The following is a 27,465-nucleotide window of genomic DNA, read 5'->3' as shown; positions in this document are numbered from 1 at the left end:
TTGTCCAAAGAACTCCAACCTATTTTGCGATCAGACCAGCAGAACAGGAAACAGGGCTTACCAGATGTGTGAGGGAGGAGGAGAGTTGTTGTTTCAGGGGATTATATATCAATTTAAAGCATGACATTAGTATACAGGAAGATAGGGGAGGGAACTTTTTTCCCAAGAGGAGGCAGTGGTAGATGCTGGTCTGGTTTCGGGGCTCCAACCAAGCAGACTCTCATCCTAGATGAGAAGTAGGTACAATTCCAGTGGGTTGCACAGGGCCAGGAGGTGCATGGGAAATGTAAGATTCATCCCAAGCCCTCCAGATGTTAGGTTCAGGGCAGCACATGTAACTCCTAACCCAAATGTTGCTGGAGACTCTTAATGCACACCCTGTTTGGGGCAGAATTAACTAGAGATATTAGCAGGAAAGAGCTTGAAGGTAAAAGGTGCATTGAATTCTCCGACTCTTGAGATTACCAATTTTTACTGAAGTCCAAGCTTTATGAGTTCTCTGTTCAGCTTTGTTTCTGCTACCTTTTTAAATAGACATATTCTGACTCTGAGGTTAGCAATAAACTAACTCATTCTCATTTTCTTTGTTGTCATGCATGACACATATAATTGCAGATTATCCAACAAAGATGATAGATCGTGCCAACCAGATGTGACTGAATTTTCTACATTTTATGGGGACTAGATTTTATTTATATGACCTTTTGAGGAGGTATGGAGGGACATGGAGGGAATTAAGTATGATCAAAGCCATAGCAGAGACTTTTTCTAAACCCCAAATGGTTTCCAGTTAACCAGTAGGCCTTAAAATAGGTGGCCTATGACCGTATATAATTGCTGTTGAGATACGTGTACTGATTTTTTAGTGTACAGCTCAATGAATTTTTATAAATATGAATACCCTTGTTACCACTCTCCATATCAAGATAACACACATCTTCATCACCCCAGCAGTGTTCCACAGTCCCCCTCCAAGTTAAGCTCCCCTTAGAGGTAAGGATTATTCTACCTTCTATTCTTATATACCAGTTTTGCTTATTCTTGAACTTCTTATAAATGGAATAACAGTGTGTAATCTTTTGTGTCTGGCTTCTTTCACTCATTGTGATATCTTTGTGTTTAACCTGTGTTTTTGTGTATATCAGTAGTTCTTTTTTTGTTCATTTTAAATGATTATACCACAATTTATTTATTGTTTTTTATGTTGATGAACATTTGGATTATTTATGATTTTTGGAGAATATGAATAAAGCTACTATAAACATTCTTGTATGTGTCTTTTGGTGGTTGTGTGCACTCATTGATCTTGGGTATATTCCTAAAAATAGAATTGCTATGTCGTAGTAGAGATGGATGTCTATAGCTTTGTTAGATAATGCAAAAGTATTTCCAAAAGGGGTCGACAAATTTACACTCCCATCAGAAACGTGTGCAAGTTCCAAAGCTTTACATCTTCAGTAACATTCAATATTATCAGTCTTTTGTATTTATCCATTCTTGTGGCTGTGTAGTGATATACTATAGTTGTGCTTTTAATTTGCATTTCCCTGATAACTAATGAGCTCTGGCCATTTGGATATTTCTAATTATTCTATAATAATTTGAAGTACTTACTCAAATTATTCTCAATTTAATAAAATTGGACTGTCTTCCTTTTTGTTATTGATTTGTAGGAGTTCTTTATATATTCTGGATATGAGTTTTGTGTTGGATATATATTATGACTCTCTTATCCTTATCAATACAGTGGCTATGCACTTTCTTGATGTATTTTGATAAACAATTTATTTTTTATTTATTAAATAAATAAATTAATTAAATAAATAACTAATAAATTTTTATTTATTTATAAATGAAATAAATTTTTATTTATTAATAATAAAATTTTCATTTTATTATTAATGCTTTTTGGGTCCTATTTAAGAAATCTTTGCTTAACATGGTCTTCTGATAGACGGCTGAATTAAGATACACTTTCTGGATTAGTTCCTCAATCATTTCTTGTCTTTCATGATAATATTTTGAAGAATAGAGACAAATTGTTTGGTAGACTGTTCCTCCTTTTTGGATTTGTCTGGTATTTCCTTATAATTAGATGGAGGTTATGCATTTTTGGCAAGAATATCCCAGAAATGATACTGTATCTTTGTGCATCATATCAAGAAGCACATGAATTTTTTTTAAGTATAATTGATTTACAATATCGTGTTAGTTTCAGGTGTACAGCACAGTGCTTCAGTTTTATATATTTTTATATATTTCTTTTCAGAGGCTTTTCCCTTATAGGTTATTACAAAATACTGAGCACAGTTCCCTGTGCTATACAGTAGATCCTTGTTGGTTATCTATTTTATATATAGTAGTGTGTATATGTTAATCTCAAACTCCTAGTTTATCCTTCCCTCACCCCCTTTTCCCTTTTGGTAACCATAAGTTTGTTTTCTATGTCTGTGAGTCTTTCTGTTTTGTAGATAAGTTCATCTGTATCATTTTTTTAGATTCCACATATGGCGATATCATATAATATTTGTCTTTCTCTGTCTAACTTACTTCACTTACTACGATAATCTCAAGGTTCATCCATGTTGCTGCAAATGACAATCTTTCATTCTTTTTTTTATGGCTGAGTAATATTCATTTGTGTATACATACCACATCTTCTTTATCCATTTATCTGTCAATGGACATTTAGGTTTCTTCCATGTCTTGGCTATTGTAAATAGTGCTGCAATGAACATTGGGGTGAATGATCTTTTTGAACTATGGTTTTCTCCAGACATATGCCCAGGAGTGAGATTGCTGGATCACATGGTAGTTCTATTTTTAGTTTTATAAGGAACCTCTATACTGTTCTCCATAGTGGCTGTATCAATTTACATTCCTACCAACAGTGTAGGAGGGTTCCCTTTTCTCCACACCCTCTCTAGCATTTATTGTTTGTAGATTTTTTTTAAGATGGCCATTCTGACGGGTGTGAGGTGATATCTCATTGTAGTTTTGATTTGCATTTCTCTAATAATTAGTGATGTTGAACATCTTTTTATGAGGAGGCACATGATGTCGACTTGCCCCTTTGCTGGTCACTCTCTTGCTCTCCATCATCTCTTTGGCCTGGGTCGCCTCTCCAGCCCTGGCTGCCTCTTTGGCCCTGGCCTAGCCAAGCGTAGCAACCCTGACTTCTTGATGGAAAGGGAAGGAATTGGAACCAACTTATAATTCATAAAGAAAATAGAAAGAAAAAAAAGAGGAAGAAATATTTCTATATCATTTGAGCTTAATTTTGTTATTTTTTATATAGCCTCTAACCAAAATAATTTTATGATTGGTTAAATAATCAGCTTTAAGGAGGGATGGGTACTAATCATTGCATTGGATTTGAGATAGAAACATGGAAGAGCTGGCTGAAGATGTGCTCAGCATGAGTAAAGGGGAAGGAGGTAATATTTAGTGACCATCTATTCAAGACCAAGTACTTTTCATAATGTTTTCAGTGATTATCAATCCTGATAAAATGCTCTAAGGTAACTAGCATTATTTTCATTTTAGTGATGAGCAGACTGAGCTCCATTACCTGCTCTTAAGCTCACGGAGCAAATGTGTGACAAAGCCTGGATTTGAACCTAGTTTGTCTGACTTCAAATGTTGGCCTTTTCCCCCTGTTCCTAACACTCTTACTCTAAAGGATTGTGTGTTTAACTGATAAGTGTAGATAAAAGTTGAAGCATTAATAATTCTGCTTGTATTGAAGATTGACAGAACCTCAATGTCTAGAGAAGGTCAGAACATAGGAAGTGGTCCTGATAGAAAGAATGTATTGAGCTTTTAAGTTTCTCAGAGGTGTTGGGGGTCACCTTTGAGAAAAGATTTAGGGACTGCATTTCCTGGCAGGAAGGGAAAGAAGAGTTATTCCTAGCTTTGTTCTGCCAAAGGCAGAATCTTTGCCTGTGGAGATAAGGATTTTTTCCCTTTAACTGTATATTCTTTATAGTAGGCTAGATTTTAATGCTGGAGCAATTTCCAGTATCTGAGAAAGAATTGCTTGCTCTAAGCTAGCTGGATTCTACTACCTGTGGTGTTTTTCCCATTAAAAATTATTTTATATGTAGCCCAATTGCCCTGTTCCCCAAAACTGTCCACAAAATAAGAGTACATATCATATTTAATACCAAAATGATGATAATGTGATAACTCTGGCCTAATTGTCCTTCTTTATACTATCCTTTTTACTCTTTCTAAGGGTTCCCCAGAATTCTAACTCATGTGTGTTCAGAAAGGGGTCTCACGTGTTTTTCTGCTCAGGACTTATTTTCTTCTCACCACTGCCAAATAAAAAACAAATCCAGGCTTAGTAAAAAGAGACTTTATTAGAAAGGATTATTTCAAGCATTACTTCTCTGATTATGTGGTCAGTGTTATATACTATTACAATAAGTAGAGCTCTCTGATCACATGATCAGCAAGGTTTATGATCAAGGTTAGGCAAAAAGAGTTTTTACTTTTATGGGAAATCAACAAGGCTAGATAAAACCAGGTGTGTGGAAGTGGGATGAAAGGGTGGCTCTATCAGATAGCAGACTGTAGAATGTTTTACTCTGAGATCAGCCTGTTCTTGAGGGGTTGGGTTTAAGAACAGGCTGTGTGCTGGCTCAGGACAAGGTCGGAATTCAGGGGCTAGTGGGGAGGAAAGAAACTTAATCAAAATCAGGTTAACAAGCATTTTGTTCTAATTGATGGGGGCGGAAAGCGTCATAGCCAATCATTTATGAGACAAAGAGTGAGAATTGAGAGGTTTGTGTTTGGTCTTGTGATATGTATACAAGCATCTTATATCTGTGAGTCTTAGTGGAGTCATTTGGGGAAGGATGTTTCTTTGCCGTAAGCTGTTTCCCAGAACACAAAAGAATGGGTGGGAGGTTTCTTAGCCAAGGCTGTTTTACAGGACGGTAGTGCTAGCGTAAAATTTAACATTGTCACCACATTTCTGACACAATTGCTGGACATAATTGTCTTCTGTGCATGATGCCGCTGCTGCCGCCATTGTTCTAGGCTCCAGAAGGGGACTCTTTCCTTGGCCACACCTTCCCAAGTATAGAGGAGAAGTTCTACTGATTCAGCAGAGCACAGCTGAGACCAGGCTTTGGCTTCTAGCAAGAAGGTATTAAAAGATGGGAGAAGAAAGAAGTAAAGCACATCACTGAGAACATAGCAACCATGTCTGGTCATGGTTATTTTTAGGTTTGGTTTCAAGCCCAGGGCACCCTTCAGTTCAAGGTGCAAAAGTGAGTCTTCATTTCCTGTCCCAGGATGAACCTCTGCATGGGATGATACAGTGGGATTATCCACTTAAATAAGGTGCAAATCCAGCCTCACTCAGAGAGTGACCTTGCTTTTGGGTGCCAAGTGAAGCTAGTAAGATAATCAAACCAACAAGACCACATTCCATAACGTCCAATATCTGATATCCAGTCACTACTGAGCCCAGTCTTGTTCCTTGCACATCACCCCCTCCAAGACAAGACAGAAAATATGCTGCATATCCTTGCCCTTACAGAGCCCTTTTCATTTTGCCTTGCTTCTCTTGATAACATCTATCCAGAGAAGAACACAGAGAAATTGCTAAGAATAAGCAATTATATATAGACACAGTAATCTAAATTTACCCAGAGGGGGGACAAAAAAACATTTATCTTCAAAGAAACTACAAAGAAACATTTCCTGGAACTTTCTGTCCTCACCTGGCATCTCCCACTGGGGTAACTCCTGTTCATCTTTCAAAGTTCAGCTTAAATATTCCTTTCCTAGGAAAACCTCCCCACTTCCACCTTTAGTGGTCCTCTGCTTATAGATTCTCATAGCACTTTTTACTTCCTCACTGTCTTTAGGACATTTGTATTTCTAAGTTATTTGTGTAATTTTTGCTTTTTTTTTTTTCTGGCTCCTAATATAGCCTGTGGACACCATTAGGAACATATATGAGTTGTCAACAGTCTAACCTGCCTGGCACAGAGTTACTGTCATTAAATATTTGAGTGAAAATTTCTAGAGAAAAACTCTGATAGAAGATACATCTGATTAATTTAGGGAACAAACAGTGAAATACTGGGTCTGAGACATCAGCATTCAAGTTGAGGCTGACCTCACTAAAAACAGTAGGTGAGACCTGATTTATATTTGCATAAATATGTCTGGCCCAGTGCTGTGTTTTTTGTTTTGATTTTTCTTTTTTTCAGAACAAAGCCACTACCTGCCTTAAAGATAAATTGGAGTCTCCACTCTTGAGTAGAAGAAAAAACATGCAAAAACTTTTGAAATGGCAGTTTTCCCAGCTTCTACACCCATCATGATGTTTAAAATAATAGCTTAGCCTCAGCCAGGGTTTGAGGTTACATATGTTATTTTCAGAACTAATGATGTATAGTGTAATTTCAGCTGTGGAAATGATAACACCTGTATTCATTCCATGATTTACCATTTTCAAAGCAATTTCATGTTGGCTCATTTAATCCTTGTGAGTACTTTTTGAGAAAAAAAAAAAATTACACCCATTTTGCAAGTGAAGAAACTGCAAGCTGTATCAATCACTTGACCGGCCCAAGACCGCACAGCTGAGAACAGTTTGGGGACTGTAGCCCAGGTCTCCTGAATTTAAATCCAATGCACTCACCACGACTCTCCAGCTGCTGAGTCAACAAGGGTGACACGGCCTATTTCTATCTTAGTTTTAAATAGATTGTCTTTGGCCTCCTTTTCCAGATGAGAGTCAGTTGGGTTTATCTCAAAGCGGATTCTTTTCTTTGGCTGTGAGCCTTCTTTTTCAAAGGATAATCAGGGTTGGAAAAGATCTCAGCAGTTATTCAGTCCAATGCAACATCCCCACCATGTGGCCGCCCAGCCTAAACTTGAATATCTGAACTGACGGAGAACTCACTCTTGTATGTAGATACATTGGCTTAAGATTTATGACAACTACGAAAAGACTACTATAATCCTCCTTGCTTTACAAGAGGAGGAACTGAGGCATACAAAGTGTAAGCAGTTTGCTCAGGGTTACATATCTGTAAATTATAGACTCAAGATTTGACCCTAGAGCCTTCTTGCTAACTAACTTGTTACGCTGCCTCCATACCTAAACAGTATATCTCCGTTGCTGCAAATGAGGGCTATAAATCTTCCAAGTATTTTGATGCCAATTTTAATGCACATGGGTACGTGTCCACATAGATGAGGACTAAGGAAAGGAACACATTATTTCGAGATTTAGGTTTTGGCTTTGTTGGCAGGACCTGGCTGTTGGCAGGGCAGGATTCAACACATCCAGAGGAAGTGTGTTGGCAAAAATGCTTCCTTCTTTAAATGCTCCAGATCAACCCTGGTGGTTCTAGAAATTATCTTTTCTGGTGTAAGGCAATGATTAAAATCAGGGTAGAGATCTGGCTTCATCACAAACCCTATTTAGATGCTAAGGCAGTCCTGCCTTGCCCCCGCCCACCCCAGTTTTCAACGTACCTAACTTTAACTTCGGGTGTGAAGGGGGATGCCTAGTTGTACAAGCTGGAGTAGACAAAGCACACCTTTATGTTTGTCAATATCCGAATTCCTCTTAGTTCGTGAGCCACCTATGTTCTTCTGATACAAAAATTTAAATCTTGCAAATTAAGGTACGTCAGTCATTTTAATTTAAAATCCAACCTCATTTAGGTAACTACTACATTAATTCCATTTCTCCCAGTAGCTCTCCTTTCCTTCTCTTCCCGGGGGTGGTATCAGGGTGCAGCTGTCTATGTTAGCTACTGGCTCAGGTGGGGCTGGGGTGTGGAGGGAGGTGGGCATAGTGCCCCAGCCCATTGTGTATTCTTATCAGCCACCACTGGGGTGCATTTCCTCCTTCCAGGTCTTGGTCAGAACCCCATCCCTGCTGGGTCTGTATCATCTGCTTGCCGACTCACCATGGCCTCCAATTGTACACACTGTCTCCTTCTTGTCCCAGCTGGAGGGTTCTTTGTATTTGCTAGCTCTTTCAGACACCTTTGAATGCTCCCCTGTGACAGGGCTGCAGAAGACCCCAAGGAGCTTTCTCTGGGTCTCCTTGGAGCTGCTGCTGCTCCACCCTTTGGCTCCTTGCAAAGCACAGGGATACCCTAAATATGACACACACCAAGGCAAGAGATATATCTTCTCAGCTTTGAGATCCTCCAAAATTATTTGAGGTTTTCTACCATCCTTTCCTCCCAAAGTTTTGACCCCGGGAGTAGAACATGAAGTAGTCCCCTTGACCAACCTCACACATACAGACATACTTACGTCTCTTCCCTAAGCTTTCCCCATCACCCATGTCTAATGCAGAACTTTATCTTATCATTTCCATGTATAGCTCCTACACAGAACTTAGGTCAGCATTTCGTGTTCACTACCCCATGGTTGATAGCTCAACTCTATATTCTGAGAACTAGAGTTCTTGAAGAGCTAAAATCAACAACAATGACAATGACAAGAGTCCTTTGTAATTTTCAAAGCTGTTAAAATAAGATATTGAATGAGGCTTTTCCTTTTGTCTTGGAATTTTGGTTGAAGCCCAAAACCTGAAAGAGTAAGTACGGTGACATTCTAAATAGAGCACCAAGTTGTTGCCAGTTTGCTCTCCCAGTGCTCCTGAGGATGTTGCCAGAACAGTCTTGCAATCCCCCATCCTCCCATCCCCAAACAACCTGTGCAAATAGGAGACTAGAAATTCCGAGGGAATTGGTTAGAGGACAAGAAAACTTTTCAGTGGTAGTCACACCTGAGACTTTTTCCTTTTCTTGCCCAGGGAAGGGTTCTCCAAGAGAATGATCCAGAGAGTTTTAGGGGGTCAGCAAGAAAGGAACTGGGACCACCCTCCCCAGGTAGATGTTACTGAGCTACAAAATTCACACGTCACTGGAGGGCAGCCCATCAGAGTTTAGTGCTCTGAGGTCATTCTTATGGGAGGTGAATACAGATGGCCTGGTGACCATAGAATCAGTTGCCTGCTTCTAGCCCAGAAGCAGCAAGCTGTTGGAGCTACCTATAAGCATGGCAAGGGAACAGGGAAGCCAAGGGCAGACTACCCTCCCGCTGTTTGGTGCAATGGGATATTTGAGAATGGCCCCCAAAGGATGCTGTGAAAAGCAGCTAGACTTGAACCACCTTTTAGATATCTAATATGGTGACTTTCAGGGACAAGGGGAAGCCAGCAGCCTGTGGGGTGAATTCCCAGGGGCAGAAATTGAGGAGGGAATGATTGACTAACGGTCCAATTGTCAAGGTCAGGAATTTGTGCAGCGATGAGGTTAGATGAGATAGAGTTAGAGGAAGGCAACAGAGCTGATTTCTGGCCACAACTTTCTTCTGTTCCCATACTGCGTGACTGACAAGGACAAGATGTACAGCTGTGTCTCTTCCTCCAAAGCCTGTTTGGAAACCATCCTCATACTGAAGAAGCTTCAGGAAGAGAAGTTACAGCCCCCATCTTCCAGAAGCTCTGTTGGAAAGTTACCTCTGCACCCAAGGACCCAGACAGTAGTCAAGACCTGATGGGCTGCAGCTTCTGAGACCTGGAGTGAGGCGCTGACTGCCGTGCAGCTGAGCCAGAAGCCTTCCTGGAGGAGGGGCTGTAGCCAAGAGAAAAAGCAAGGTCGTTCAGTGGAGTGGAAGCAGTCTGGTAACCAAGGGAAACCACCATAAGACTGTGGTTTGCTGCTGATCTTAGAGTTGGAAGCAGCTCATAGAACTTAGCAGAGTGAGTGAATCCTTTCACTCTGCTTACGCCAGCTTCCCTGTATTTGCATCCGGCCAGAAGAGCACAGCATGAATCTCGCTCCTCTGTACCTTACCGTTTTGGGTCTCTGGCAGGTCTAATTCTGGTTTCACATCTCTTCATTTCCTCTCCCAGAACATGGCTTTCACAAAATTGACTTTTGCTGACTAACAATTCTCGAAGGCCTGATTTCACTATCATCTAAATAAGAACACTTGGTCTGATTCATCCTGGGATTCAGGCTTTAAATATGCCTTTAGAAAAACTGACATTTATTCTGAGCTGACGGAAGTGGGAATTTGGCCTTTTGCCTTTTTATTCCCGCGATCGGTATTAGCTTCAGTCCCTGATTTACAAATATTTGGGTCCTGTTAGGCAACACAAACATTTCAACAGCAAACGACTTCTGGCCTTGATATTTGGCCCTTCCAACTGGCAGCAACTACTCAGAGGCAGTGTTTTTAAAATGTCATTATATATATATTCCCCCACCCCCCGGAAGACTGATAACACTTCCTGTACCAGGAATTGCTTGTTTCCATGCAGTTTGGAATGTAGGCTGCAGCAGCCCTGGAGCGGGATTGCAGCAGGGGTGTATGGGCCTTGGAAGCTGTCTTCACAGTAAAGGTAGCAGAGAGGGATAGATAATTCCCAGAAGAGATTCATAGGGTGACAGTGGAGGAGGGCGGAGCCGGAGGATTCAAAGAGCTTTCATCAACATTCTGTGGAGAGAGACGTTGTTTTGATTTGATAGCATGTATTCAGTCCTGGAGACTTCAAACCCAGGCTCTCTTTATGAAGAAAGAAGAATAGTTCAAGTTCCAGAGAAGGAGGCAAGGAAGCGCTAAATTCCCCCATCACTAGCCGTCGTATTCATTCCTTAGAGTTGTTCTAAGAAATTGCCACAAACTGGGTGGCTGAAAGCAACAGAAATTGATTCTCTCAAAGTTCTGGAGGCTAGAAGACCAAAGTCAAACAGTCAGCAGGGCCTGCTCGCTAGGTGACTCCGGGTAGAACCCTTCCTTGCCTCTTCCCAGCTTCTGATGGTGGCCAGCCATCCTCAGGGGCCTTGGCCTGCAGGTGCATCACAGCAGTCTCTGCTTCTGTCCTCACAGGATGTTCTCCTTGCGTGTTTGCCTTCTATGGTCTTCCCTCTTCTTATAAGGACAGGGGTCACATTGGATTAAGGGCCACTCTACTCCAGTATGACCTCATCTTACGAATTACTCCTGCGATGACCTTATTTCCAAATAACGTTACTCTCTGAGGTTCTGCTGGTTAGAAACCAACATACCATTTAGGGACCCACAGTTCAACCCATCATAGCTACTGGAGAGGTTTGGCTCATAAAAATCAAAGAAACAGGTGGCTGGGCCTTCAGAGATCAGCAAATCAAGCTACCTCCTTCCACCCGCCTCTCCTGCTGTGGTCCACCCCCAGACATCTGAGGAGTGTGGGCATTCATCTCAGGCTGGATGCATCTTCTCCAAGGCACACATGCTTCTGAAGGCTCCCGGTTTTGTTGTTCAAGTTACAGAAGCAACATGGGATAGATGAGTGGTCCTCAGAAACATACTGTGCATAACACAGAGTAGCTCAGAGAGGGTGATGCAAGTTCTGGTTACTGGGTCTCAAGCTCTAGAGATGCTGGAGGTCATTCGCTTCGGTTGCAGGCGTTCAAGTGGCCACATTTTGAGAAACACTTGAACAGAGAAAAGACTGAATAAACTTAATTTGAATTTTGGGTTAAGTCCTAACTGCTATGTGGCTGTAGACAGTAATAGAGCTGTCTAAACTTTGCCTTTAATTTTTTTTTTCTTTCCTTAATGTGGAAAAGTGACTAACAACACATAATATATGGGAGAATTTTAAGAATTAGAGAGACTTCAGCCTTACAACGTTGTAGGGTAAAAAAGGCTCTTGCCCTTCCTCATTCAGAAGCACCCTCCTTCTTTCTGAAGTCCCTCTGGGAATCCTGGGGCTGTTTCCCATGTGACCAGGTTCTTATGGGGATCTCTGCAGTGCCACCTCCGCTGTGGTACAATGTCAATAGCCTTCCCCATCCGTGTTTGTTGTCAATTGGTTTGGGCAGAAACCCCTATAGATGCCATCAGGCTGGCTGGAGGGACCAGCCTTTGGCCCACCCGGGGATCCTGGTCAAGTGTAAATCCCTGATGACACTTGGGCATCTGTTCTTGCCACTGACTCTGCCAGGATGACGCTCCTGGGCTGTTGATTGTCACCCCTCGGGGTCTCCTCTCTCCTGCTGTGGCTCCCGGCTCCAGACTTTCCTTGCCAAGTCTAGTTCTGGACTTTGCCCTGGAGCTGCCGTCCACCACTGTTACTTGTTGGAATCTAAGTCTTTGATCCCTGGATGCTTTCAAACTGCTCTTCTAGGTGGACCATCCCCATTTCACTCCATTGTTCTACCATTTGGGGGCCCCGTGAAGAGTTTTGCTTCATCCCTGAGGATTTTAGTTCTCCTTAGTCTCAGAGCAATCATGTTCTTCTCTAGGAGGAGCAGCTGCTGCCCCGGAGCAAGATGAAATCTGTTGTACAACCAGAAGCATTACTTCCCTTCAGCTCTCAGGTCTGCAGGCTGAGCTTGGCTAATGGGGTCAGGTTATTTCTGCTCCATAGTTCATGTCTTCTCTAAGGCCATGCACATCAGCCCCGTGGTTCAATACCATGACTTTCTTTGAGACTGAAGACATGCACATATATTTCTGTGCCCCAAATGTGATATAGTTCATATTCTTTGCAAATTTCTCTGCTTGTTCAAATCTAGTTGTTGTTGTTTTTTTTAATTGGATGCCAGAGTCTGACACCTACTTTAAAATTAGGCAAATGCATGCCTTTCTCTGCTCCATCGAGGCATTAATTTCTATGCATCATCTAGTTTAAGAGCTTGACACACAGTAGGTGATAAATACATGTTAGTTTCAATGATTTTATTATATATCAGTTGCCTCACTTTTTAAAGTCTTTCTTATATAAAGCCTACGTTTTATCCCTTAGCCTTCATTCTATTTCCTAGGCTAGACAGAATAAATTCATTCCCTCTTACCAATAAAGTTTCGGTTCTTAAATCTGACTGAATTCTATAACCACATTTGTTATGGAGGAAATCCAGAAATTCACCAGCATTGAATATACTCAATGTTATAGTGACAGATCCTTTCCTCTACTTTCCTTTCTTGCCATGTCAGGTCATGGTCTCAGACTTTCTTCTTTAAACAGCTACTTGAGCACTACATTGTCTGATTCCTGGGGGAAAGGGGATCTGAGAGACCCTAGGACAGGATCCTGTAGTTCAGTGCTTCTCCAGTTTTACAGTCGTCCAAGTGACCTTGAGGGCATGCCCAGATCTGCTCCCTGAGTTTCAGATTCTGTCCGAGTGGGGCCTAAGAGCATGCATTTCTAAGATATTCCCGGTGGGAGGCTCCTTGAAACCCACGCTATCGCGGAATCTCTCCGGGCCTATCCTATCTTTCACTGGAAGCTCCACCCACCGCCCGGCTACTGACCACGACTCGCAGCTGACGCTGCGTGGATTCTTCCCTCAGTCAGGAGCTGCGCGTTCCCCTGCTGCAACAGTTGAAGGAAAAACGGGAGAACGTTCGTTTTCAAATCTGGCTTTGCTTCTACCAGGTCGAGTGACGCCGGGTAAGTTACTTTCTGGCTTGAATGTACTTAATTCTGGAGGTGGGAGCAGGGAATATCGTTCAGAGTGGTCTGAAGAACCAAAATGGGAGAGCGTGTGTGAAAATGCCTCCCAGGAAGCGGGCTTTCGATAGTGGGTGCTACGTGAGTCAATGATTGATAAATGCCGTTGCCCATGCAAAAGATGGGCCCTGAAATAAGTGCACAGCAATGGAAATAGAAAGGGGAAGGTAGATTTCACTGATACTGTCAGTGAAAATATGTTCATTTCGCTCAAAATATGTGTTAAGTGAATAAGATACATTCAGACCTGGAAAGTACCTAGAAACGTGCCTAAGCACTAATTTCTCCATCTTTTTAATGAAGTCGACTAATGCACAAACGGTTCAAAACCTTTGTACTCTTAACTTGGTCTAGTCTTCCACATAGCACACTCCTGCTAAGCAGATTGGAGCAGTAAATGTTCAGGTGCTTTCAATCACAGCTTGTAATTAATTTGCCTAAGAAGAAAAATGTGCTCTGGTCTTGAAAGCTGGGTTATAAATCCTGGAGTGGGCGGGAGGGAAGTTTTTCCATGGAAACTGCGTTTTTAAAAAACAATTCAGTTGAAATGAATCATGTTAGTGATTGTGATTTTGAAAGAGTGAAGAATAAAGGCTGGCATTGACATTGGTTGTAGGAAGATGGCAGAAGGCAAGGGAAGAAACATGGTTTGGGCTGGGAACAGTCTGGGTTTGATTTCTGATTTTGCTACTGATTGGTTGTGCAAAACTGGGTAAGTGATTTCATTTTCCTGAAGCTTGGTTGTCTTATGTAAAGATTGAGATTGTCACTGTTTAAAAATTTTGTATTAAGTGTTTCATATCCACTACAGTGATACCTTCCACACGTTGTAGATATTATATATAGGGGGATCCAAAGATCTGATTGGACGGTAAAACCAACTAAAGCCATCCAGCTTAAATATTGACTGTAGGAAATTTTAATTTCCCTGATCTCTCAAATTCTGGCAAATTGTAAAGGACCCTATTGCAGTGAATCCATTAAATGAGGTAAAGGGAAAGATACCTCTAGATTGAATGTTGGATGCAGGCGCTGTTAGTCTTTAAACAAGGACCCATTATGTTGGCGTGGCTCTAACGTCTTGGAAGATTATGTAAACCCAAACCTAAGCCAGAGTCCATCCTCTCGATCATGATAAAGAAACTTAAGAACAAGCAATCACAAATAGCAACTAGGCTTTCCCAAATAATACAGCTACTTAAACTATAACCAATCAAATCATTTATCTGCTTTGCGTTCATGTCTTCTCCGTAAAAACCTTGCCCCTAGCTCCTGCTGATGAAGAACTCCTAACCACTTTTGGTTTGGCATTGCCTGACTTGAATCAGCGTATATTCAAATAAACTCTTTTGGTGGCATGCAGTGAAAGGCGTGGGGAGGGCATGAGGATTTTGGTTTATCGCTTCGGCATATTGAAGATATTTGGCGTATCTCCCCAAGACATGATCCCAACATTACATCATATTGTTGGGGAGGAAGGAGTTTTCCTCTCCCCTTCTAGGTTCTTCTGCCTGGCCTGAGAATTAAATTGACATGAGACAGATTAACAGGAGAAAATTGAGCAAAGCTTTAATAACATGTGTACATGGGGGAGACCCAGGAAAACTGAGTAACTTTCCAACCCTCACCTTAAATAACGTCCTCAGCTAAAGACAAAAGAGGATGTTGGGGGTTATGGTTTGGGAGTTCAAAGGGGAGGAAGGCAGTTGGCATGGAGATGGAGAAGCAAATGTTTGGTTTAAAAAAAAAAAAAGGCTTCCCTGGTGGCGAAGTGGTTGAGAGTCCGCCTGCCGATGCAGGGGACACGGGTTCATGCCCCGGTCCGGGAAGATCCCACATGCCGCGGAGCGGCTGGGCCCGTGAGCCATGGCCGCTGAGCCTGCGCGTCCGGAGCCTGTGCTCCGCAACGGGAGAGGCCACAGCAGTGAGAGGCCCGCGTACCTCAAAAAAAAAAAAAGGCTTGAAGACAGTAAGCTTTAAATTTTGTTGAGAGTATTGGGTGATTCTGTGGGAGAAATAAAGGGTGAGGCTGCAAATGTCTTTTGGATTAGATCCTGGGTGTGCATGTGTCTTATGAGACACACCTGGGGGCCAGGGACACCTTCTAGGCAGGTATCTGGTTGGTGATTAATGCTTAAGGCCTCCTTCCTTGCCCTGAGGCCAAAGCTGACTCCCGTTCTCAGGCCTCTGACAGCAGAAAGCTCTCTGGCTTTTCCCTCCTCTTCACAGCTGTAACCCTAACTTGTTTGCTGAACTGCACCTTTTAGAATTTCTCTGGTTCCTAAAGTGCACAAGGGATTGATTGGAGGGACGCACCGAAAGAAATCCTACTACACAGAAGTTTTCTGAAAAGCTGCAGGAAACAGGCTCCTGGGGTACTAATGACAGCAACAACAGTAGGGAATAAATAAAAGGGTGAATTGGAGGATATTCAGGAGAATATCCATCTTCCATCATAACTGATAGAAAATTGTAACTGGATGTGGGTAGTAAGGAAGATGGACATATATGACTTGTATGCCTGGGTTCAAATGATGACACAAACTAAGGGAATTAATATACCTGGTTTATTTTTCTTAATTGTGATTTATTTTACCAGCTTTCTCAGGGGAATTGTTCTCATCTGTTTTCCCTTAAGTCCCTGAAACCAGTGAATGGGAAAAAAAGAAAATTGCAGCCGCACTTTCCAATGGATCCTGCTATATACAGGGCAGGACCTCTAAACTCCGGCAAAGGTGCCTCCTTTCGCTTGGTGCACTTGGGCAGGTGAGGGGAGGATGTCTGGTAAAGTGGGAAGCAGCGGTCTGATTGATTTTGCCTCCCAACGTATCTGGCAGTAGCTCACCATCTGCCACCACGTGGCATGTCACAGCTGCTACTGCCTTATAATTAGGTTTACTCAAGCCTTGGAGGGGGTCCTGCAGTCGAGTGTGACTGCCAAGTGCTTCCTGCCTCAGGCCTCTTTACCTGTGAGGTGGGTGGAACTGCTGTCAGGTGCCCTTACAAACCAGTTGTAAATTACTTTCACTGAGCTAAGGTCAAAGGCATGGGAAGAATAGAAAGTGATAACACTGAGAATTTATGTAGCCCCTCTCCTACAAGTACTTCACATATATGATCTAATTTGCCCTCCTGTGATGCCTGGGGAACGCAGGGCTTGCGGGGGAGGCCGAGATTAGAGGCAGGTGTGAAGGCTTTGGTTAACAGCCTTGAATTCTCAATAAGGCAGCATGGTTTCCTCCTCTCATTTTTCTTTGGGGTTTGTTTTTATTTGCTTGTTTCTGAAGCTGACTGGTTTTTTGTTTCCCTCTTTCCGTTTGATGGTGAGAATGATTCCACGTTTGGTGGGGTGCCTTTGATTCCATTCCTTGAGGAAGTAACACACTGATAGGATACCAAAATGTACATTAATGATGAAGCTACCTAAACAAGCAAACTCTGATATGGGAACTCTAGGATGAGGTTATTTCTGAAAGGAAAATTAAATATTGCAGATAAATAATTATCGCTGGAAAAAGTTCTCAAGATTGATTTTCATGCATTTGCACTCCCCCGCTTGTTATGTGAAGCTCTCCAGTGAATGCAAATTCTATGCCATGCTTCTTCAAAGACATATGGAGGTTTTAAGGGAACCTTTGCTGCTGGTACCCATCTGACTTGTCTAGGGTCACACAGGAAGTTGGTAACTCAGACCGTATCCTAGGTTTCCTGACTTTCTGTAAGACGTTACGGAAAAACGCAGAAGAACTTTTTGGCCAACCCTATACTTGGGTCTCTTTCTCTGCACTTACGTGTGAGGCTACTTCTGCCTCGCCTGAATCTGGCTTTTGTTGCCATTTCCCATACAAAGAAAAGGAAGTTGATGATGGTAGAAATAAATACCACAAAGGCAAAGGAGACCAATGAAAGGATTAAAGGAATGACACAGGGGAAGAGATGATACGAATTTAATCTGTTACATGCAGCTTTGGGCAAAGGAGAGAAAGGGAGGGCGACTATTTACAGATCATACAGCGCTGGAAAGGGAGGGTTTGGGGAGCCCAGACCTGGCAATGGGTAAATGAGTCTAGTCAGGACATGGGCTCTCAGAAAAATCACCTGGGAGAGGAGTGGGCTAAAGACAAGGCAAGCCGCATTCAGCAGCAGTAACCAGGAGTAAGAAGAGGGAGACCTTAAGGCCGTGGTTAAGGCCACCCTAGAGACTTGAGGAGCAACATGTGCGTGATTTCCAATTGCAAAACCCTTGGAACAGAGTCGAGTGGAAGGAACTGCCCCAGGGAAGATTATAAACTACCCATGGTGCCATGAGGGAAGGTAGTTCTTGCAGCTGTCGGTATCCAGCTGATGGAGGTCGGAGGGCCTTTCCTGTTTTCAGGGCTGCACTAATGGAGCTCACTGGTCTCCCCACTGTAGACAGGTATTCTGGAAGCTTGATCCTGCAGGCAGGTAGAGAGTGTGCTATCAAACAACTGCGTGGAGCCCTAGTATTTTCAGAGACAGGCTTGACATAAAAAGCTGATATATATTATTTGATAAACCTAATCTAGTCTAAATTTCCATCACGTTCTTAAGTCACAACTTCAGAATACAAAACGCGGCATACTGTTTATGCCTAGCAATGCATACGTATGTGACTACCATGGTTCCTCCCTGGGACATCTAAATTTCCTGAAATGGACTTCATTTTAAAGATAAAAATTGTAAAATGTCAGTGAGTTGCATAAAATGCTACAAGCAGAAGAAGTCTGGAGCATCACCTGGAGCAAAGCCATCACGCAGGTAAGGCTCAGAGAGTTCTGTCCTTTACACCAGAATGCACAGCAAGGGAGGCAAAGCTGAGTTTGGGGAGTATTCTTCTCACCAATTCACGGTGCCTTCTTCTGCTTCACTTGTTCTAGCACGGGCTTCCCTTGTTTGATAGACCCAGGGGAAGTAATAACTAAAACGATGCTGTTTTAGTTAAACACCATAGATTCATATTTTGTCACTATCGTTCTTTTCGTCTCTGTTAGTTCTTAGTGAAAATTGTAATATTCAGTTTGAAATTGAAACTACCCAATTAGACCTACAGTACTGTCGATGTAATTGTTCAATAGTAGTGTGATTACTGGAGGAATATGGAGCTGTTCTTATTAACTGGATGCAAAAGATAGAGTGTGAACACAAAGCATTCCCTGGAGTGAGTTGCATTGATTTGAGAGCTCTGTTGAATGGTACTTCTTTTAGAAATAGCCATGAGAATCGAACAACTGTGTACAAAAAGTAAATGTAACCCTACCTAGTTTTTTGCAATTACACAAAACCTTGATTTTTTAAAAAAAAAAAACCCAGATGATTTAAAAACATTTCTAAAGCATGGCTCCAGTGAAACAGTTTAAACTAGTAGTAACCTTTAATGAAATGAATTAAGCTGCAATCTGATGGAGTGTAATTCCAGCAGAAATTAAGCTATGGGGATCAAAATGTTTTCTAAAACCAGCTGAACCAGTTTGTTGGTGAGGAGTAAAAGGGTGTTAGAACTTGACCTTATAAAACAAACTTATAAGAAACAAAGCATTTACCAAGTAAAGTTTGTAGCCTGTTGTAAGCACTGTTGGATTTGGGGTGGGACAAGTCACTTCTGAAGTATAGTAGACTTATTGAAGAAAAAAAAGTGAAGAAAAAGAAAAAGCAGACCAGGTAGCTATAATGCATTCCTCAATGAGTCACATGTAAAAAAACAAAACGAAGAACAGCATGCCTGAAAGTTTTCCTCCTTTAATATTCAGTGTTTAAACTCATGACATATATATTTAACATCTTTATTGGAGTATAATTGCTTTACAATGGTGTGTTAGTTTCTGCTGTATAACAAAGTGAATCAGCTATACGTATACTTATATCCCCATATCCCCTCCCTCTTGTGTCTCCCTCCCTATCCCACCCCTCTAGGTGATGACATGTATTTTTAGGGCTGTTCCAAACAGAGCAAGCAAGGAGGCCTTATTCTTCTTCAGTTTTTTAAGAGGGATTTCTTACTGGTGAACTCATTTTGGACCAACAAGAGCTGGTGATCCTACAGTATGTGTATTTTTTTTTTTATACTGAAGGCTTTAAGGTCAATTAGAGATTAGTGTGGAAGGAGCTCATGCTCAGAAATGAGCTCTGTTTAGCCTGTTAGCACAGACATATGATATTCCACAATACAGAAGAATGTCTCTGATGTGTCCAAATTAGAGTTTTGGCGAAACATTTAGCTGAGCACAGTTGGTGAGTCTTCCTCTGTTCTGATTCGAATGTTCTTCTGTTGTCATTTGGACTCCATGGTTGACTGGTCTATTTCTGTGTCCCTACATCAGCCCATGTTGGCCCTTGTTCATGATATCAGTATGGACTGTAAAAGCTTTTGTCCTTCAACTGCAAAGGCTCAAACGTTATTATTTTTATGTATTCATTTTACTTTTGTTAGCAGAATTTTTTCTGGCAGGTTTATTGAGATATAATTGACGTACAGCACTGTAATGTTTAAGGTGTACCACATACTGATTTGACTTACATACATCGTGAAATGATCACAGTAAGTTGAGTGAACATCATCTCATATAGACACAAAATTAAAGAAATAGGGAAAAATAACATGTTTTCCTTGTGATGAGAACCCTTAGGATCTACTCTCTTTAGAAGGTGCATATATAACATACAGCAATGTTAATTATATTTCACATGTAGTACATTACATCCCTAGTACTTATTTATCTTGTAACTGAAAGTTTGTACCTTTTGACTGCGTTCATCCAAGACTCAAACTTTGAAATAGAGTTTTCCTATAGCAGCTTACTTATATGTGGAGTCTGAAAAATACAAGCTCATAGAAACATTGTAGAATGGTAGTTGTCAAGGGCTGAGAGGCAGGAAAAATGAGGAAGATGTTGGTAAAAGGTACAAACTCCCAGCTGTAAGACGAATAAGTTCTGGGGAATCTAATGTATAGCATAATGACTATAGTCTATAATACTGTATTATATACTGTATTATATATTATATACTGAAAATTAGAAAGAAAATTAGAGTAGATCTTAAGTGTTCACACCACACACAAAAAATGGTGATTATGAGAAGTGATAGATGCATTAACTAACTTTATTGTGATAATTTCACAATATATATGTCATATTATCACATTGTATACCTTAAACTTACACAATGTTATGTCAATTATATCTCAATAAAGCTGGAATAAAAAAGAGACAAAAATAGAGTTTTCTTTAACTGCATATTGACTGCTATAGCTATTTGATTTCATCACCCTTCTTCACATTCTTGCAAATACAGAAAATAACTGGGCGTAGCTCTTTCTCTTTCTGTGGGGATGTTATGTGGTGGCTGTAAAGAGCCAACCTTTCAGTTCCATTTTTTTTAATACATTTATTTATTTGTTTTTATTTTTGGCTGCGTTGGGTCTTCGTTGCTGTACATGGGCTTTCTCTAGTTGCTGCGAGCGGGGGCTACTCTTCATTGTGGTGCGCAGGCTTCTCACGTTGGTGGCTTCTCTTGTTGTGGAGCAAGGTCTCTAGGTGTGCGGGCTTCAGTAGTTGTGGCACGCAGGCTCAGCAGTTGTGGCACGCGGGCTCAGTAGTTGTGGCACACGGGCTTAGTTGCTCCGCAGCATGTGGGATCTTCCCGGAGCAGGGATCGAACCCGTGTCCCCTGCATTGGCAGGCAGATTCTTAACCACTGCCACCACCAGGGAAGCCCTCAGTTCCATTTTGATGAAAAGAAATTTATAAAACTTCTTGATTTAGGTAGGAGAAAGTGACTTCTTGGCTTCATGTCGATGTTTTATGGCTCATTTCTTTATCCCATAAAAAATTAACAGTGACATTATCTAGTATGTTCCAGGTACTGATAGGTGTTTGATATAGCGAACTGGTCCTGAAATAGCAAAAATTCAATAAACATTTGCTGAGATAATGAGTAATAACCACCTCTTTACAACTAGTGACAACCATCTGAATGAGTAGCTCTCAGCCTCCTTTTCAGCCTGAGTAGAGAATTAGGAGAAGATAGACAAGTTACTGGAGTTTACAACCATAGAAAATTATAGCAATACAATGAAACTTGGCTGTTTAAAATATCTTTAACCACTTATTTGTGGTTACATTATTTAGAATTCCTAACCACTAGTAATCAGTTCAGCAGACATGGGCCATTTATCAAGATGCCATTTGAAATCTTTGAATGCTTACCTTGAAAGTAATCACAAATACTATGAAACCATCTGTATTTCTACTCCACTTAGTCAAAACCCATGCAGATTACACTTAGGAAGACTCACTTTTTTCTTTTTTTGAACAAATTAGTAGCATAACATTTGCATAGGAGAGGGAAGAGTTAGTAGAAGCTATTTCTAAGCTCCTGTAGTAAACAAAAGTAATAATTACAAGTGAATCTTATTTATTCATTAAAGAATTCCATGAATATTATCAGTTGATAGGTACCTGAATTGATGAATATATATATTCCTTAAATATATATTCCGTTATGTCTTTTTTTCTTTTCCAGTAAAAAAAAAAAAAGTGAAAGAGAGGATGAGAGAATGAAATTTGAGTGTAGAAGTAATTAATCTGTTCTGAACTTACAATGATAAGTAGGGCTACTTTTGCACTTCTAGGAAAATGTTTTTAACGTGGAGGAGTTGCAAAGAGATCAGTCTGAATTCTTGAAAAGTCAAAAGCATTTTCATAGCAAAATAGGAAGTGTTTGTTTCTTCAAGTGATTCTCTTGATTGAAAGATGTTCCCACCACCTCATTCTCCTTGCTGGCTCCTTTTTCCCTCCCAAAAAAGCTGTTTCCTAGTGACAGTGGACCCACTGTTGCCTACAGCTATAAAAGCAGCCTCTTATTAGCTAATCAGTTATTAGAAGTGATCGATAAATAAGCGTTCTCTGTAACCAGGAGGAGGAAATGAGATTCCATAGATTTCTCTCCTTCCTCATTATGTTTGTAAAGTAATTTGGGTTTGACTCCTGCCTGGATATAGTGTTGCTCATCTTGCATTTTTCTCACCTGACAGCCTTACAAGGACAGAAGCTTCCCATTCTCTCATCATGGTACTGATGCAGGAGATTCTGACTTAAGCTTGGGCTTCTTCTAATGACTGATTACTAGTTTTTCAGTCTCTCTTGCTTTCTCTCTCCTGTTTCAAAGAAGTCTTACTCAAGAAGTTGACCCCCCAGTTGAGCCTTAAATGATGGGTAGGAGATAACCAGGGAAAGGAGTGGGGGAAGTTGGGGGCTGGGCTGCATTATGACTTTTGTGGACCCTAAACGTTTTAGTCTTCTTCCATCAATTTCTCTCTTCTCCCCTCCCTCTTCCCCTCCCCCATCTTCTCTCTCTGTCTCCGTCTCTCTCTCTCTTTTAATGTGATGGTATAAAGATGAATATAATCCAGACTCATTACATTAACTTTTCTGATGTTAAATCAAATTAAATCATTTTCATGCTCCCCTAAATGTATTGCGGACCCTGTGTACCGTGGCCACTGTGTGTAAGGGATAGGTCAGCCCTGAGCGCAAAGAGGCACGAGGGCTTTTTTTTTTTTTTTTTTTTTTTTTTTTTTTGCGGTACGCGGGCCTCTCACCGTTGTGGCTTCTCCCGTTGCGGAGCACAGGCTCCGGACGCACAGGCTCAGCGGCCATGGCTCACGGGCCCAGCAGCTCCACGGCACGTGGGATCTTCCCAGACCGGGGCACGAACCCGTGTCCCCTGCATCGGCAGGCGGACTCTCAACCACTGCGCCACCAGGGAAGACCCTGAATGAACTTTTCATTCTCTTGGCTTCAAGCCTTTCATGGAATGGATGTGACACGTAAATAAATAGTTATCGACATACATTTATAAGTAAATGTATAAATTTATATATAGTACAGATGAATAGTGATGACCCTCTCTCTCCCCGCCCTCCCTCTCTCTGCCTCTCTTTCTCAAGAGAGAAATCTTCCTTACATTGGCAGGTTTTGGACAGGCACCAAGCCTACCAAGCCATACTGCGTTGAGAGATCTTCCTTGATCAGCTGTGAAAAGGGCTTTGACCAAGGAAGGGATTCAACCTGGTTTTTGGTATTTAGTTTGGAAACAGGTTCCCATTTTAGCTTAGTGAGTCCAGTGCGGTTGCTCTTAATTAACCAACAGGGAAGAATAGTAACATTTTAACAATTCAGATTGTTACGTATATGCCCTGAGGACTCTGTTTTATCACTGAACTGTTGTTTAAGCTGTCATTACTTTTCTCTCCACTGCTTTTGTTTCTGCATTCCCCCACTTCCCTAATTAGTAACTGCTTGAGTCTGCTGTTTGCACTCAGGAAGGTCAAGGAAAGGACAGCTTTTTTCAACAAACAAGAAGGGGGGACATGGAGGGGCTTTTGTACCCAAGAGGGCTCCACAGGGTCCTGCTCAGTTTCGCTCCTTGCTTAACGTCAGAGTTTAATGTCACCAGCCAGGACTAGAAGCTGGTTGCCTTGATCGTCACAGACATGGTTGTGGTTCGGGGCGTGGTTTGCAGTGGGGACAACAGGACCTTCCGAATAGCTGCGCTCCCAAGGCCCAGCCTGGAGTTCACTTCCGGCTTCTCCTTCCCTGTCTCTCCAACTCACAGGACGTTATCAGGAAATTGAGGAACACGTAAGGCTTGCCCCCATCTGCTTCTGCTTTACCCCATTCACAACTCCAGGTTTTAGCCCGCTCCTTCTGCTGGGCTGTCACTCCACATAGCCGGCATCTCCAGCCAGCTCCAGGGCCCCTGCAGTCTCTGACCCTCCCACAGAGATCACCTCGACAGGTTGGGAAAACTGTAACTAAGACTATAGGAAGTAGTCTTAGCACTATTAGGAAACTAGCTTAGCGCTATAGGAAATGATACCCGTTTAAAGCTCCCCAGGGGCTAATTCTCCTTCCCGGGGAAGAAATGGGCTAGTGGCATTTTAATGCTTTTTTGTTTTTCAAGAAATAATTTTGCTTCATTTAAACAACAGAGGAACTTGAAAACTTTGTCGGTTTGGTCACAGTGTTTGAAAAGTATATTAGAAACAGTTTTAGCTCTGGGCAGGAAAACATGTTTCGACAGTTCAGAACTGAGTCAGACCTGCATTTGGGTACACAGTGAACCTTTAGTTCAAAAAAATGATTCACTTTTCAGTGGCAAAAAGTAGAAACATTCCAATATTTTTTCCTTCTCATTTTTGCTTTTCTTTTTTAAAAAAAGTTTTTTTTTTTTTAAATTCGGCTGTGATTTTCAATTAATTTATTTTATTTATTTTTGGCTGTGTTGGGTCTTCCTTTCTGTGTGAGGGCTTTTTCCAGTTGCGGCAAGCGGGGGTCACTCTTCATCGCGGTGCGCGGGCCTCTCACTATCACGGCCTCTCTTGCAGAGCTCAGGCTCCAGACGCACAGGCTCAGTAGTTGTGGCTCACGGGCCTAGTTGCTCCGCGGCGTGTGGGATCTCCCCAGACCAGGGATTGAACCCGTGTCCCCTGCATTGGCAGGCAGATTCTCAACCACTGCGCCACCAGGGAAGCCCTCATGTTTGCTTTTATAAAATGAAAAGCTGGAACTTTAGGGACCCATAACATAATTAACTTCAGACTATTCAGAAACGTCATATTCCGAATAGATCTAGTGATGTCTTTGAGGGTAAATGTTGAATTTTAATTCATTGGGTGAAAATGGATTCTACTGATTGTTATTCTAAAGAAAATGTGTGCATGTGTAAAGAACATGAGGTTTGGAATTGGCAAGGCAAGGATTTTGGTCCTGGCTTTGCCACCTACTAGCCCTGTCCCCTCTGGGCAAACTCATTTATACTTTCTGGGTCTTAATAATGTTAACTGGGAACGTTAATGTCTAGTTCAAAGACTGGGGGAGATTTAATAACAGAATATATGTGGATTATATAAACTGTAGAACATTATAAAAATATTAGTTGATATTTACCTTTGCCCTCCCCAAAGCAGGAACAATTTGTGGTGTAAAAGTCTGTATTCTGAGTTTGACACTTCTCTAATTCTCAGTGAATTGGCTCAAAGGTTATTGAGAAAATAACACATCACCGCTAATTCACTTCCATTCATTAATCATTGAATAAGGCAATTTAATATTTTATGTCAACCTATAGTGTTGTTATAACCATCTGAGGATGATAAACTCAGAGGGTATTAGAACTATGGAGTCTTGCAGATATCGTGTTCAAAGCCCCCCCTTTATAGATGTGTAAATTGAGGCCCAGAGAGGGTAAGCAGTTGCTTGGAGTCACCAGCTTGCTGTTGGCTGAATGAGGGCACCGATGCTGAGGCCCCTGCCCGTCTGCCTCGCAACTCACCAGACCTGTGTCCACGGTGGTTTTAGAAAGGGGAAGAGGACAGCGGAGGCGGGTGTGGGTGTAGGACTGCACTTCCTTAGGGGCTGAATGGGATATCCTACACTTCTCAGTGTTGCCGAAACCCGGCCTCTGTACATTGGCATCAATTTGAATCCCAAGAGTTTTGGGTGAAGTGGAAAAGAATAGCTTTATTGCAGGCGTCAAGGAAGGAGGCCAGGGCAGCTGGTGCTTAAAAGACCTGAACTCCCCGAAAGCTTTCAGGGAAAGGTTTATAAAGACAGGGTGAGGGAGGGCAATTGTGGGGTGTGTGATCAGCTTGTGGACAGTCTTCTGATTGGTTGGTGGTGAGGTCATCAGGAGTCAACACCATTAACGTTCTGGTTCCAACTGGTCTGGGGTCTGCGTGCTTGTGGGCAGCACACAGTTAACTTCTCCCACCTCGGGGGTGGGGAGTGGGGGTTCAGTAGCTGCAAAACAGCTCGAAGGACATGGCTCAGAATATTATCTGTAGCCCTTGAGGAGGAACTAAAGGTCCTGACTTTGTTTAGTGGCTAAAGTATTATTATTTTGTCTTGCTCGACTGTTTTACTTTCTTTTTGCATTTTCTCATTTCTCTTATTAAGTTTATTCTTTGACTAAAGATTTTCTGCAGGCAAAAGGCAGGCGGAGGACATGGGTGGGGGTGTTTTCTGGGAAGACCTCATAGGGTCCTGCTAGGTTACATCAGGTTCCCTGACACTCCCTGCCTACTTGTCTGTGTTTTGTTCTTAAACTCTCTGTAGGAGGTTTTCTGGGATGGAACTTGGTACCATAGAAAGAGAGCTCGCCCCCAACTAACTAGCAGCTGATGCTAGGACAAGCCTTTTAAACTATTTACATGCGCAGAAACCCAGGATCCTCACCTGTGCTTTTCCATAGGCTTAAATGCAATAATTTATATAAAGCATATGGGATAATATCCGATAATGGTTGCTTCCAACATTGTTTAGTTGACTGAAGGCTTTCAACTTTCTCTGAGTCTCCTATGGAGAAATGACTTGCCCTTAAAATAAAGGTTTGCTTTTGTAGCTACAAGTGAAAATGTTAAATATTCTCAAAGGCAATGGAGAGGGGAAGGACCTTAGTGGTTTCCTTGTTAAATTCTTACCATGGCTGGTCACGTCGATGCTGACAAAGGTCAGACGGACAGGCAGCGGCCCCCGAGCTGTGCTAGGCTGTCTCCCGATCTTGTGGAATCAGGAGGAGCCCCTGACATTCTGCTCCTGATTGAGGGAAATTTTCCATTGGTCTGTGTGGCATTTTAGCAGGCAGGTGAGTTCCTTAAGTGCTTGCTGACAGTCCTTTGATAACAGAGACAAGGTCGTCATTGTATTGTGAAGGTCACTGAAAGAGAATTTCTGAAAGGTGTCCCAAAACATCTTGTTTTTATGGCTAATGGGCCCCATTCAGGGTTTCTTCCAGATGATTGATGACCTTCAGTAGCGTCTGCCTCTCTTCATTCTGATGCTGACAGAAAGGAAGTGTCTTAGAGCCAGCTGTGGCCACTAATGCAGTATGACTTTGTTCTTATTCTTTGAAAGGAGAAAAAATGCTGTGAAAAACAGGCCCAG

At 41.8% G+C, this 27,465-nt stretch overlaps 1 protein-coding gene across 6 annotated transcripts in view; it reads right to left on the bottom strand.

Moving 5' to 3' along the window:
• Positions 1–17,631: 17,631 nt before the first annotated feature.
• The window catches only part of LOC115846062 (uncharacterized), a 329,078-nt gene continuing 319,244 nt past the window's right edge, over positions 17,632–27,465 (bottom strand). For 4 of the 6 annotated variants that reach the window (XR_009566173.1, XM_070046859.1, XM_070046855.1 and 1 more), the window contains one exon: positions 17,632–17,937. The gene's annotated coding sequence lies outside the window, so the exon portion shown is untranslated. Of the gene's footprint in view, positions 17,938–19,434; positions 21,413–27,465 lie in introns of those variants that run through there. The other 2 variants (XM_070046857.1, XM_070046860.1) reach the window with 1 other exon arrangement.

Source organism: Globicephala melas, chromosome 12 (assembly GCF_963455315.2).
Source record: "Globicephala melas chromosome 12, mGloMel1.2, whole genome shotgun sequence".
NCBI classification, from domain to species: domain Eukaryota; kingdom Metazoa; phylum Chordata; class Mammalia; order Artiodactyla; family Delphinidae; genus Globicephala; species Globicephala melas.
Note: the sequence above shows the minus strand (reverse complement) of the source record. Positions and strands in the feature narration are given on the sequence as shown.